General features: G+C 38.8%; 1 long non-coding RNA gene across 2 annotated transcripts in view; it reads right to left on the bottom strand.

Moving 5' to 3' along the window:
* Positions 1 to 13,477, bottom strand: part of LOC147994640 (uncharacterized) — a 148,049-nt gene extending 134,572 nt beyond the window's left edge. For both annotated transcript variants that reach the window (XR_015686273.1, XR_015686274.1), the window contains exons 1-2: positions 13,291 to 13,477; positions 7,193 to 7,258 (exon numbers count right to left, since the gene is read on the bottom strand). This is a non-coding gene — a long non-coding RNA (uncharacterized LOC147994640). The remainder of the gene's footprint in view (positions 1 to 7,192; positions 7,259 to 13,290) is intronic.
* Positions 13,478 to 14,629: the final 1,152 nt, after the last annotated feature.

Below are 14,629 nucleotides of genomic sequence, written 5' to 3'. Positions count from 1 at the left end.
TACCCTTCGTCTACTCAATGGATAAGTGGAAAGAAATTGGGGAAATACACTCTTAGCCATAGTCACAAATAATATAAAATTCCTTGGGATGATTCCAGCAAAGCAAGTAAAACATCTGTATGACAAGAACTTCAAGTCTCTGAAGAAAGAATGCAAAGATCTAGGAATATGGAAAGACCATCATGTTCATGGATTGACAGTGTTAATTTAGTAAAATTAGTAATCTTGCTGAAAGAAATCTACAGATTGAATGCAATTCCCATCAAAATACCGAGTCAATTCTTCTCAGAGTATGAAAGAATATTTTGCAAATTCATTGGAATAAGCAAATACCCAAGATAGGAAAACTATTCTAAATAATATAAGAACTTCTTGTGTAATCATCATTTCTATCCTCAAGCTGTTTTACAGATCAATAGTAATAAAACACTTTTTGGTATTGCTTCCTAGACAGGCAGGTAGATCAATGGAATATAATTGAAGACCTAGAAATGAACACACAGATGTATGGTCAATTGATTTTTGAGAAAGGAGCTAAAAATTTTGCAATGGGGAAAAAAAACAGCGCTTTCAACAAATGGTGTTGACTCAACTGGATGTTGGCATGTACAAGAATGCAATTTTATCCATTATTATCTCCTTTTGCAAACTCAAGTCCAAGGGGATCAAGGACCACCACATAAAACCAGATACATTCAAACTAATATAAGAGTGATTGGGGAAGAGCCATGAAGACATGGGCACAGGGGAAATTTCCTGCACATAACAACAATGACATATTCTAAGATCAAGTATTGACAAATGGGATCTCATAAAACTGGAAAGCTTCTGTAAGTGAAAGGATACCGTCAATAGGACAAATTGCCTACCTACAGATTGGGAAAATATTTTTTTCCAATCCTACATTAGATAGATAATAATGTCTAATTCATTTAAAAAAAACTCAGATTCCAAAGAAACAAACAATCCTATTAAAAATGGAGTACATAGCTAAACAAAGAATTCTCAACTGAGGAACATTGAATGGCTGAGAAGCACCTAAAGAAATGTTCAACATCCTTAGTCATAAGGGAAATGCAAATCAAAATGACCCTGAGATTCTACCTCACACCAGTCAGAATGCCTAAGATCAAAAACTCAGGTGGCAGTAGGTACTGGCAAGGATGTGAAGAAAGAAGAACACTCTCCCATTGTTGGTAGGATTTCAACACAACTACTGTGGTAATCATTCTGGAGTTTCCTCAGAAAGCTGGACATAGTACTCCCTGAGGACCAAGCTATACTACTTATTGATATATATCCATAAAATGCTCCAAAATATAACAAGGACACAGATTCCTCACTATTCCTGCAGGCTTACATAAAATAGCTAGAATCTTTGTCCCACAGTTATCTGGCAGTGACCAGGTATGTCTGACTCACTATAAGAATGGTTTTATGAAGGGGGAATAATATAGCCACAGGAGAAAATATAGAGTCAAAGTATGGGGCAGACACTGAAGGAAAGATGATCCAGAGACTGCCCCATGGGGTTGTGTTCAATATACATTTACCAAACCCAGTCACTATTGCACATGTTAAGAAGTCAATGCTGACAGTAGCCTTCAAGTGTCCTTAGAGGATCTGGCAGAGCCTAACAAACAAAAAATTGGATGTTACCAGTAAACCATTAGACTGAGAATATCGTCTTTAATGGAGGAGTTAGAGAAAGGAGTGAAACAACTATAGGGATTTGCAATGCCATTAAAAGAAGAATATCGACCAACCAGATCCCCCAGCGTTCCAAGGTATTAATTCATCAAAGAGTATGGATGAAAGACCCATGGATTCAGCCTCATATGTATGCATAAGATGGCATCGTTGGACATCAATGGGAGGAATGGCCTTGGTAATGTTAAGGCTAGAAGCCCCAGAGTAGGGGAATGCCAGGGCTTGGAGAAGGGAGGGAATGGATAGGTGGTTTGAAGAGCATCTTCATAGAAGCAGCAGGAGGGGGAAAGGGATAGGTAGTTTCTGGTGGGGAAACAAGGGAAGCAGATAACATTTGAAATGTAAATAAAGAAAATATCCAATAGAAGAAAAAAATCTAAATCCATATCTAAACCAGTCACAGCCCCAAAGATTCAGCAATTGACACATGACTAACCATTTAATGAGTAATCATAAGTTTATCTTTGTAGGATGATGTCATACAGGTGAAGGCAGGTCCAAGATAGAACAAGGATGAGAAGGAAGGATAGGCGTGGGCAGAAAAGCTTGAGGGAAGAGGAGGAGACTGGAACAGAAGGAGACTGGGGAAGAAGACATTGGGAGAACATCAAGGCAGAGGTTAAGTTTCCACTCTGTATATTTACAGGTTGTTACAAATGTTCTTAAGGGAAGGAAGTGTAAAGGGCTTTGTATGTTGAGGTGGGCAATTATATCTTATCAATTGGATCACAGGTTATTAGTGTTTTCTTTCTTGTTGCGAATTAAGTATAAAGAATATTTGGCGACTAGGACACTAAGCTGCCACAGAATTGAGATGTATATTTCTGGCATGGTGGCAGCCTGCCTTAGGAACTGGAGGGGTAGAGAGATTTATGCCATGCTCAGAGAGAGGCCAATGGCAGTGTGATATGGGATGGAACAATGCGGGTCAGAGGCTTTGCTGAATGGGATGAAGATATCAGTCAGATATCTTGGAGCACTGTGGTGCCACACCTAGTGGGGGTAAAGGACAGCTTGCATTTTAAAATTTTACAACAACATATCTTCACAGTTCTTGGATTTCCTTTAGAAAAAAATCTCAGAGCTCCCAGGACTAATCCACCAACCAAAGAATACACATGTAGGGACCCATGGCTCCAGCTGCATTGTCGCAGTCATTGCTTTATCTGGCTTCAATGGGAGGGGAGACCCTTGGTCTTGTGGTGACTTGATTCCTCAATATAGGGGAATAATAGTGCAGTGAGGAGGGCCTGGTTGAAGGGGTAGGACCACCCTCATAGAAGCAGAAGGAGAGGTATGGAATATGGGGTTTACAGAGGGGAAACTGAAAAAGGGAATGACAGTTGTAATGTAAATAAATAAAATAACTACCAAAAAAATTCCAACCAAAGAGTTATATCATGTAATGTCTGTCTTCGTTTTAAAGATTTGTTTTTATGTGTGTGTGTGTGTGTGTGTGCGCGCATGTGTGTGTCCATTTACGTGTGCATTTGCATGTATGTATGTTTGAGCATGAATGCAAACACATAATCCACGTGTGTAAAGTGGCCTCAGAGGTCAGTAGAGATATTTATATCCTCCCAGTAGGTGTCAGAGGTGGTTGTGAGCTGCCCATATGGATGCTGAAAACTGAAATCTTGGTTCCCCAGAAACTCAGATGTTTTATTAAGTGCTGATGTGCTTTCCAGCTCCTGTCTCCACCTTCATGGTGGGCAGTAAGTATCCCTTAAGTTGCTCCCTTCTGACCTGCAAAACTATAATTATCATCAGGCTCTTCATGAAAAAGCCTTGTGTCAAGATTCCTCATGGCTTCCACACTTCTCATACTGAGAACAGATTCCTGGAGATTTTCTGAACTCCCCCCCCATTCCCTCCCTCTCTCTCTCTCTCTCTCTCTCTCTCTCTCTCTCTCTCTCTCTCTCTCTCTCTCTCTCTCAGTGTGTGTGTGTGTGTATGTGTGTATGTGTGTGTGTGTGTGTGTGTGTGTGTGTATGAGTGTGTGTGTGTGTGTTGTTCTCTAGTATGTGTGCATATTTGCAAACAAATGTATACTGGCTAAAAGATAACCTCAGATGTTCCTCCTGGAAATCAACTTTATTTTTAATATTTTGTCCCTTATCAGCCTTAAACTTAACTAGTGAGGTTAGTCTGGCTGGCAAATGATTGAATGGATCATTTGACTCCATCATACCAGCACAAGAAATACAGTCTTGCAAAACTATGGACAGTTCTGCTTCCACCTCATCATACATTCTGGGGGATTGTATTCAGGTCTTTCTTCCTTCAAGAGAGTGCTTCACTGACTTAGCAAGCACACAAAACCATGCCCATATCATGGCCATTAATTCATTTTTTTAATATAAATGGCTTCATGTCACAATGAGCTAATAAAGGCATCGCGTGTATGAATTAGCAAACTCCATCAAACTGATTGTCCCAAGCTCTATACGTCTCAATGAACTTTTATACCATTGAACAAAAATTCTGAAGTGTGGACCTTCACTTTGTATTTTGTACTGTTATCACTAATTACATGTTAATGCCCTTCTCCACCACAAAGAAAAATAAATGACAAGGGATTTAATGCTAAAAACTAACGAAAAACTAGCTTTATTTCATCTTTACCACTCATAACTCATATATTTTTACTGCCAATCTTGTTTTTTCTAAATGTATATCATCATGCACACATTTCTGCGTGTTTGTGTGTGTGTGTGTGTGTGTGTGTGTGTGTGTGAATGTTTGTACATATTATAGGCTAGATCAAAAATGAGGGGAAATGTGATTACTATTTTATTTTTTTTTCTGACTTGGGTCCCCTTCCTTAATATAGTACACTCTAAGTCTATCAAATTACTGAAAATTTTGTGATTTCCCTCTACATAAAGCTGATTGGTAGTCTATTTTTACATATTTTCAATATTTCTTCATCTACAGATTTTAAAGAAAGTATCTTTTCCTTTAAGGCCCTCTTATGCCATGTGTGATATGTTGCACTGAAGCCTTTTAGTAGTCTTGAGTCTCTTTCTTCAAAATTTCATCCTGGGGAAAAGTATGTGTCAGTACCTTCATAACCAATTGTGGTGCTGCTCTTTTGCATTTTGTAGCAATAAGGATTAGGTAACTGCACAGTTTTCTGTTGGATTACATTCAGAGAAATCCTGGCCTGTAGATTCTGCATGCCTATATCCACAGGTGTAACTGAGTAGAATATTAAACATATTAATGACTTTATGTACTAAGCAAACATAGAGAGTGCGTAGGAAGGTGTGTAACACTCTTGTGTTTTTACATTTTCTTTGGATTGGAGGACAAGAAAAAAATTCATCCAAATAAGCTCCTGTAAAAAGTAATAGTAAATATGATATTGAAAAGCAATGTCTAAGCTATGAGATGGATTTGCTCATCTTAAAGGGCCAGTCCCCAGAAAGCACATAGTTCATCAAAAAAAAAAAAAAAAAAAAAAAAAAAACCTCAAGAATCCCAAGAGTTTCTCCAAGAATCGTCTCCAACACCACCCTTTAGGTCACTTTGAGATAAGTCTGACTCTGAATATTGCTTGAGATGGAAGCAATGAAAAGAAAGTCAAGGGTAATTTATATCTGTGACTGATAACTTCCTGTTGCAGGGGACTCCAGCATGGACCACCTGCCTGGACCCCTCCCACTGATCAATAGCACCCAGAGATGCTTTATGCCAATACTTAAGAGAATACTGGCCAGGAAATGAGGGTTTCCACAAGCTCTGCAACCTCACCTTAAACATTCCTAACATTAACTACCAGTACTACAATGGTACTCTGTCAAGACTATCATCATCATCATCATCATCATCATCATCATCATCATCATCATCATCATCAACAACAACAACAACAACAACAACAACAATCCTGAAACACATAAGTGCAGTTGTTTAATCCTGATTTGCTGATTCTATTCCAATATTTGTATATGGAATGTCACCTGCTCTGGGTAGAAAGAAAAACAGGCAGGGCTTAGGGCATCTTCCAAAATTCACTAATGGGGTTTTGTGGTGGCTTTAGGACCTGTATATATATACATATGGGGGATATGACTTTTCATAGAAAGACTCATGTATATTTATGTCCTAAAACATTGTATCATCACATATAACTAGGTTAATAAATGGAGTTCCAAGAAGAAATACCGCTAGGTCATTTAAATGAGAAATGTCCCATAGTTTCTGGAACTTGGTATTTCAACCATAGCTGATGGCACTGTTGTGGGAGGTTTAGGATGTGCTGCAGCCTTGCATATCTCTTGGTGTGGGCATTAAGAGTATAAACCCTAAAGCTACTTTCCGTTCTCTCTCTCCTTGATGCTGACTGTTGAGTGTGCTGGTATATTTCACCACCAGTGTGGACGTATTCCTCTAAAACTGTTACCACATTTAAACTCTCTTCTATAAGCTGTTTTTCACATGATGTTCTCTCACTTTTCTAAGTAACTAATACAGACTTCTAGTTTGGAAAATTGCTAATATCAAAGAAGCATGAAGGAAAGAAAAAACTTTCATGGGGGATAGGAAGATAGCTCACTTGATCAAATACTTGTCATCTAAGTAAAAGGGCTTTAGTTCAGTTCCTAAAACCCATATAATAAAAGCCAGATGTGGTGGCACATCCACATTGGGGAGATAAAATGTCAAGGAACATTGGATTTTACTGATGAAACATTATAGTTTACCTGGGATATTCAGGGCACTGAAAGTCCCTGTCTCAAAGAACCCAAGGCAGATAAGAGATGATGAGTGATTTCCAAGGTTTGTATTTGGCTCCACATGCAAGCACATCTGCATATGAACCTATAGTGTACATGTGCACACATGAACACACAAAAACAAAAAGAAAAGAGCGAAGCATTTCATCTTAGTTACTTTTCTCTTGGTATAAAAAATACCATAGTTAAGGTGATTTATAGGTAGAAGGGTTTATTTGTGGGTTATACATGTACAGGAATACGAATCCATTACAGTTAGTAGTATAATGGACAGAATAAGCCTGCTTGTGAAGAAGCTGAGAGCCAATATCCCAAAAGGTAAACAGATGGCAGAAAGAGTACACTACAAATGGTGTGTGCCTTTTGACAAGGTAAAGCCCAATCACAGTGACGTACTTCTTTTCCTAAGACAATATCAAGTAAGCTCCCCAAAAAGCCAGCACCAACAAGGGACCAAGTTTGCATATGCTTGAGATTATGGAAAACATCTCATTCAAACTACCACACAGGTGTGAACTATTTAATCAACAGATAATTTTTGATTGTGTGTTGTACTATTTGTGTTTATTTGGCTTATTACATGCATTTGGAAACTCTGATCCTTATTCTTGCATTACAAGTGTACTTAACTGTTATTTTCATTTGCTTCCATGGTCTCTGGAATGTAGTGATAGTAAAAAAGGAACAGAAATATTTGCATTGGTGAAAGTATTTGATCCAGATTACAGGTTACCACATACCAGCTGCTGCTCTTAGAAGGGCATAGAGTTGTCTTCTCATTGTCTTTTAAAATCCTCCCTCCTTATCTGTGGGAAATTAGAAGATCATTATTACTGGCAAGACACCTGCTTCACAAAAAAAGCCTGGAGTTTGCAGCAATCAGCAATGAGAGGTGCCTTGTAATTGGCTCATAAGAACAGCAAGGTATAGAAGCAGTTACGGCCTTCTCAATTTGCTTGTTTCATTAGTAGGAACTCATTAAAGATATAGGCAAATTAAAGTGTAAATAAGGAGTCTCATTCTCCATAATTACAACTGTATATCTACTGCTTGTTTCCAGCATTCAGATGAAACACTCACTGTACCCAGGCCATTTGAACAATGCTCTGTGGGTTTTCATAGTACACTTTGTCCATAAACCTCAGTACAGTTTTAGAAAATGACCTATATTCAGAACAATGTGGTATAAACTCCATAAATGTCAGTGGATCCAAGCCAGTATACACTGAATATGCTTAAATGGTGTTGCACCATTGAGTCCCATTCCTGAAGCCTCTTGGATACATAGCTCTAACTGGGTGATAAATGTAGGGTATCCTTGCACATTATTTTCCTGCAATGACAACAATTTGGAAGGAAACCAGAAAGATTGTTAGGGCTTGATAGCTCGCATACTAGCCAAAATAAAAAGAGCTTAAAGATGAATTAAAGCCCTGCACCAAAATATGGTTAAACTGATGCCATTCTTTGACCTGTGTATGCATGAAACAAGAACAAAGAACAAGCATACACACATTCATACACACACTTGAAAAAGAACAGAAAAGAAAATTATCTATATTCTTACATTGTTTTTTCTAAGGTGAGAAACCAACAAAATATATTCATGAAGATAATATACCAAATGAGAGAACGAAGTATGATTCCACCAAAGTCTATTGTGTGAAATCAGTGATGTTATTGGGCTTACTAATACAGAAAAAGACTGAGGGTTTACTTTTACCTCAAACAGCTACATTACTAAAATTCTTAGTTCAGTATAGAAGACATCATGGAAGTCACATTAAGGAGTCCAAATTACAATGAGCATTCCAGATTCTACATATGCTAGTATTGCTCAAGATCATGTGAAGGTGAATTAAGGTAAGACAGAGTGATGGCTAGACTTCTTGGTAAGGATTGTGAGAACTCCCCACTCTGTTCTCTAGAGTGGGGTGCCAATAGTTCCATTACAGTTATTATAGACCCAGCTATCCCAGTGATCTCCTCCTTAGGGACCTATGCTATTAGGCCAAGATAGTTGGGACTCTGAGATGGTAATTGTATAAGCATGTTATTTACAGAAGAAGTGAGGCATAGTAGAACGTATGTTCTCAAAGGACTTGGAAAAAAACAAAACAAAACAAAAAAACCCACTGTCATACCTGTTCTAATTACTTTCCTACAAATCCTACCACTTTTTAGAGGTGAATCCTTGTATTGCTTTGCATGTCACATTGTTGAGACAAAATGCTGGACAAAAGGCAAATTTAAATAGGACAAAGTGTTTATTTTGGCTCACAGTTGAGGGTTCATCATATCGTGGTGTGGAAGACATGGTAGCAGATGCATGAGGAAGTCATTTACTTTGAATCGATTGTCAGTAAGCAAACCAAGATGAATGCTGTGCTCAGCTTACTTCCTCCTTCTCATTCAGTTCAGGATTCCCATAGGTACAATAGTGTCCCCCACATTTGAGGCAGGTCTTTATGTGTCAGCTAATTTAATATGATAATTCTTCATATATGCCAGTTGGCTTAGTTCCAAGTGATTTTACATCCTGACACTTGGGCAATAGTAAGCAGGTCAAACCTTATCTCAAAGTTACACTATCTGCTACCATGTAACAAAGAAGAGACAGAGTGTATTTAGCCAATCTCCAGACATTAGCATAAGTAATACCATGTTAGAGCCATAATTATGACTTTTAAAATCCAGGCCCCAATACCTGCTAAAATGAAAACAAAGACAGGATTCATCCAAGACCTAGCCCATATTTCCAAGAAAGTCCCTAAATGTACTAACCTTTGTTATTTGCTTCTGTATTTCTGTTTCTTGCTACCTAAAGTGTGACAAACAGGGTCTGGTTTTATGCATAAAAGAAAAAAAAAAGTTTCAAAGGTTCCAGGATTCCTGATTTAGACAAGTTCTTCTATGAGCTACAGGCCAGCAATAAGTACTTTATTCTTTTTTTTCTCTAGCCAGCTTTAAGAGAATGGTTGAGTGGTCTCTTTTGGGATCCCTTCACAATGCTCTGCAAAAAACGGTAAGATCCCCAGAGACTGAGATGATGCTGGGATACTGGGTATCTTAAATTACCTCTGGATCTAAAATAGAGAGAAATCAGAAAGTTCCTTGGGGAAGCACACCCTGAGATGTTTAAGGGCTCCACAAACTTTTCTGACTTCAAGTCCAGACTACCCACCCCTCTACCCTAAAATAAAAAATAACAGTAAGACATGTAAAACTGTCATATTTGAATGATGTTTATGGTGCCTTCTTAACAGGACACATATTAAAGAGTGGACATAACCCCAATTCTAGTGTTCAAGATCCAATATCAGTGGACTGTGTGGTTTACGTTTGTGGGGTGGCCACCTCTGGCTATCTTTACACTTTTCTTGACTGTATTTCTCTCTGTGTGTTGGTCAGTTTCATTTTTGGTTAAAGAACCAAATCTAAAATAAGAGGAGTAAGCAATCCAAGGACCACTGTCAAAGGCACCAACTCTGCCCATAAAGTCGTGTACTACTTCTGGTAAGCTCATGATCCTCCCTATGGTAGAGAGAGAGAGAGATTGCACAGTCAAGGCTGGCTTAGTAAAGCACAACCAAAAAGGATTTTACAGAAAAGGATTTCTCACCCAGAATACTCCAGATCATCTGGGAGATAGATTGGTCCTCCATTGAAGTCAGTTAGCCATTGAGGAAACTCTGGATTGCCAGATGATTCAGGCCATTTAGAACATGGGGACTGGAGGCCCAACCCACGCAGTTTCTGTATTTTGACCAGTGGATTTCTCTAGTGCAAAACTGACCTCCCTGACTGAAAACCTGTGGCCTCATGTACCTCAATCCTTTTGATTTGCCAAGAAACAGAGCAACACAGAATTCAGACTGTTCTCTCCGTACCCCTGGAAGAAGTTATATTTTCTCCTCCCTGTGGCCCAGCATAGGACCAGTCATGTTTTGGAAAAGAATAATAGCTCTCCTGTCCAAGACTTTGCAGGAAGAAGTAGCCTCCTGTACCTGAGGCCCCTCTCCCCTCTACATACAAAGAGTGACTCTGAATATGGGGTCTTTTAAGAATATCCCTGTAGTCATCTCTGGATGGCTTAACTGTCAAGAAGAATCAATTCTGTACAAATATAATTCTCAAAGTTGGACTTAGAGTCCACTAATGTGATTTTAGTAGAAAAGTGAGTGAGGGAGAGGGAAAGCGAGGGGGAGAGGGAGGGGGAGAGAGAGGGGAAGAGGGAGGGGGAGAGGGAGATTAACATATGAAATAATCCAGTTGGGAGAGACCTAAGCTGAAGCTACGAGGCATTTTTGAAAAAAACAAAAGTGTGGTGCATAATATAAGGTAGATGTTATGTAAATGACATAGAAAGATTCAGGACTCTTGTACCCTGTACATTTTACAGTATCACATTTGTTCCAGCTTTCTAGAAATGCCTTTCATGTCCTGAGCAAACTTTCTCTATTTCTTTTACTATCAGGTATCATTGTTTTAATTATTTTTTCCAAAACACAAAATCCTAGAAATATAACCTCATGTCCTCTTAATACAGACCCATGTCCATAAATGAGCTTCTTGGAAACAATCCAGGACCACCTTTATGCTTCCTGATTTCGGAAATCTCTGTCTGGGAATGCAGAACTACATTTCTTATAAGTTCTGATGTAGGTATTGAAATGGTTTGGTCAGAATTTTAATAATATCAAAGGGATTATAATGCTGAGGGCCATTCTAACAAGGTTGTAAATCAACAAATATTTTCAATACACTGGCAGCACAACATAGATGGGTTACAAAAAAGCAGGGAAATCTCTGCTGAAAGCCAGAGATGCTGTCTAGTGACATTTTCTTTCTTCCCTCCTTCCTTTCTTTCTTCCTTCCTTTCTTTCTTTCTTTCTTCCTTTCTTCCTTCCTTCCTTCCTTCCTTTCTTTCTTACTTTCTTCCTTTCTTTCTTTCTTTCTTTCTTTCTTCTTTCTTGCTGGATGCTACAGTCTCTGTTCACACATTCCAAAGAATTCAACAAAAACTCATAGCAGGTCAAAAAAAATTGATGATAAATGGACATCCTGCTAAAAATTACTAAATATAACATGTAAGGAGTATGAATATTTTAAAAAGAGTAAAAAATATCTTTCAAGCATCAATAAAAAGCTACTCAACTAACCATGCTCCCTTGTTATCTTGGTCATCATTAAATATTAATCTACTAATTTTACCTTGCAAAGAATGTTATAGGAAACATATGGACACACGATGGTGTAGTCTCCAGTACCTCAACAAAGACACATTGTCCTAAATTCTTTTAGAAGCCTGGTTTCTAGAATAATAATTCTATAAAAATATTATCTCAATTTAGACCTGTTTCCCTAGGTTTGCTCATGCCACATGTTGTCTAGAATGACTCCATCCAAATTACCAGTTTTATGTCAACTTTCTGTTACCAATATTATACCTTTTTAACCATATCCAATAACTTAAAAGCCAATAGTCCATAACCAAGGCATGTAGAGCATATTTATACATTTAAAACCAATCAGAAACAAAATTGAAGTGGCTACACATGTCTTTAATATTTAGACCAAGCACCATTTTTACCCTTTTAGCTATGATGTTAAGAGAAGCACATTGTCACCTGTTGAGTCTAATAATCAGCTCATGTAGACGCTTACCCCTGGGCAGCTTCTCCAGTTGACCTAGACTCTTGGCTACAGGTGTAGGGCTCTAAAGGCCGATTGAAACTGCTTTTTATTCATTTGTTCCTTTTTGAAACGAGTTAAAACCAAATCAAGGTGTGAAAGACCAGCAGATAAAGTTTTTACCATTTTCTCTTTTGAAGATGAAACATAAAACATTTAAGCAACAAGAAACAAAAACCACAGACATAAACTGACAAACATGTACAGCTTGGTGCACCAAGGACAGACAATAGACAAAGGGGAAAAACTAGATGGTGTCCCGCCAAGGGGATCCAGATTCCAATAGGAGTCAGCAGAGAGGTAGGATTTCCCCTTTCCCACCACTTCCACGGTGACCATCCACTCAAGTGGAGTTGATATGGACGATGGATTGTCTCAATTCCTGGACTAGTCCATCAATGTGTTGAAACCAAATTCCTGTAAGATACTGAGATATATTACGGGATATCTGAGCAGCACGACTGACATTCACAAATGGTATGGAAGTGAAACACAGCCCTGAATATTTTTACTCACAACCCAATTACATTAACTCCATCAAGCTGTGCATGTGCGTTGAGAAGTCCTTTTGTTTGATTCTCCAGAGTAAATTTTTCAGGCGGTCTACCTCTATCAAATCTGATCAGTATGACTCTTTGAAGCTCTTCTTCATAGCGAGCTGCCTCATCTTCTAAATCCTCTTCCTCAGAGGAGTCAAGCTCGTCTGTCTCTGAGCTATCAAGCTCTAAAGCCTCTAACTCCTTTACCAGATAAAGGCTTCTCCTTTACAAAACTTTTTTCTCCTTTCTCTGTTTCTCTCCCAGGGCGTTCTTTTCCCAACCTCTCGCTCCCTCAGATCTGAAGTCTTTGGAAGGGTCTTTTTGCTTATATTTATCTTTTCTCTTTGAGCTCATTAATTTTTTTCGCTCTGTTTCTGACATGCTGCCTTGTAACTCCCCTAGCACTCTCTGTCCTGCTATTACAGTTGGGCGGCTCCCATTTTCTAGGCATGACTTCTGACATTGTCTAGCAGCAGCCACAAAATCAAAAACCAAAAGAGAAAGCATGAAGGCAGCCAAAACGATAACAAAAACTTCCGCACCATCTTCCCAGCAGGGGAGAGAAGTGGAACAGATCAAGACCAAGCATATCTTTCAGAGCTTACCTTAAACACTACAGTTCTGGATTCTCTCCCTGGACGGAGGACCACTCCTCGGTGCCTGGCGATGGTGTGGCGTTTTTTTCCTGGGTTTCAGCACCAGATGTCCCATGCTATCTCGCCAGCAAGAACACGTGGGGACACACGAATCCTTCTGCAGCAAAAACGTTTATTGTATCTTAAAGAGAGGGCCCGGGGCGCCAGCATAGCACGGCTTATATAAACCCTAGCGCGGTGCATCCACACATGATTATCCATGATCTCATAGGCACGCCCCGGAGTGGGCAAAGACCTGGCACGAAGGCACTCTTGCACATGTGCACACAGTTAACTTCCTGAAAGGAAGTTGGCTGGCGCGGCGAAGGCCAGCACCATCTAGTAATGGCAAAAGCTATCCCGGCTTTCCATGTGGGGCGCAGTGGAAGCCAGCGCCATCTTGTGGTGACAAATGTTATTGTGGCTCTCCACAGATAATGGTTACAGAGATGACTCAATTGATAAAATAATATTCATATGTAAAAACCTGAGTCAATTCCCAGCACTTATGTAAACACACAGGCACAGGCATGGTAGCTTATCCTTATAACCACAGTGCTGGAGAGGTAGATTCATGGTAACCTCTGAAGCTTTCAAGTTAGGCAGTCACAGGGAGAAACCTTGCCTAAAAAATAAAGGGGGCATGGAGAGTATAGGTAGATATTGACAGAAAACAACACCTGAGATTGACCTCTATCCTCTGAAAACTCCCCAACACACACACACACACACACACACACACACACACACACACAAATTTCAACAATAAAAATAGTTAAATGCACTCAGATATTTCATAATCAGAAAAAAAGAGCAACCATGAAAATTGATCTTCCAGAGTTACTTAGGCACAGAAGTATGCTGATGTGACGTTTAAAAGCAATTTAGCAAAATGTATTTCATTGTGTTAGTTGTGTTTGTAATGAAAAAAATAGGCATCCTTCATTTGTAGAAGGAATCAACTACTATATTGAAAACAAGGACATAAAAAATCAAGTATGTATCCTTTTATCATATTCAAGTTATGCCTCCATGATCACAAATACTACTTAAGGGACATTTAAAGCAAAAAGGACTATACAAAGTATCAGAAAAACCAGGAGCTATATCTTTGAGAAAATCAAAAAGATAGATAAATGCAGACTATCCAGAGGGCACACAGAGTATATCCAAATAAACAAAATCAGAAATGCAAAGGGAGCCATAAAAAACAGAATAAGAGTAAATTCAAAAAAAATCACCAGATCCTACTAGAAAAGCCTATATTGAACAAAAATGAAAAATCTGACTGAACTGGACAATTTTCTAA

This window comes from Rattus norvegicus, chromosome 4 (assembly GCF_021556685.1).
Source record: "Rattus norvegicus strain SHRSP/BbbUtx chromosome 4, alternate assembly SHRSP_T2T, whole genome shotgun sequence".
NCBI classification, from domain to species: Eukaryota; Metazoa; Chordata; class Mammalia; order Rodentia; family Muridae; genus Rattus; species Rattus norvegicus.
This window is presented reverse-complemented; position numbering and strand designations above follow the sequence as displayed.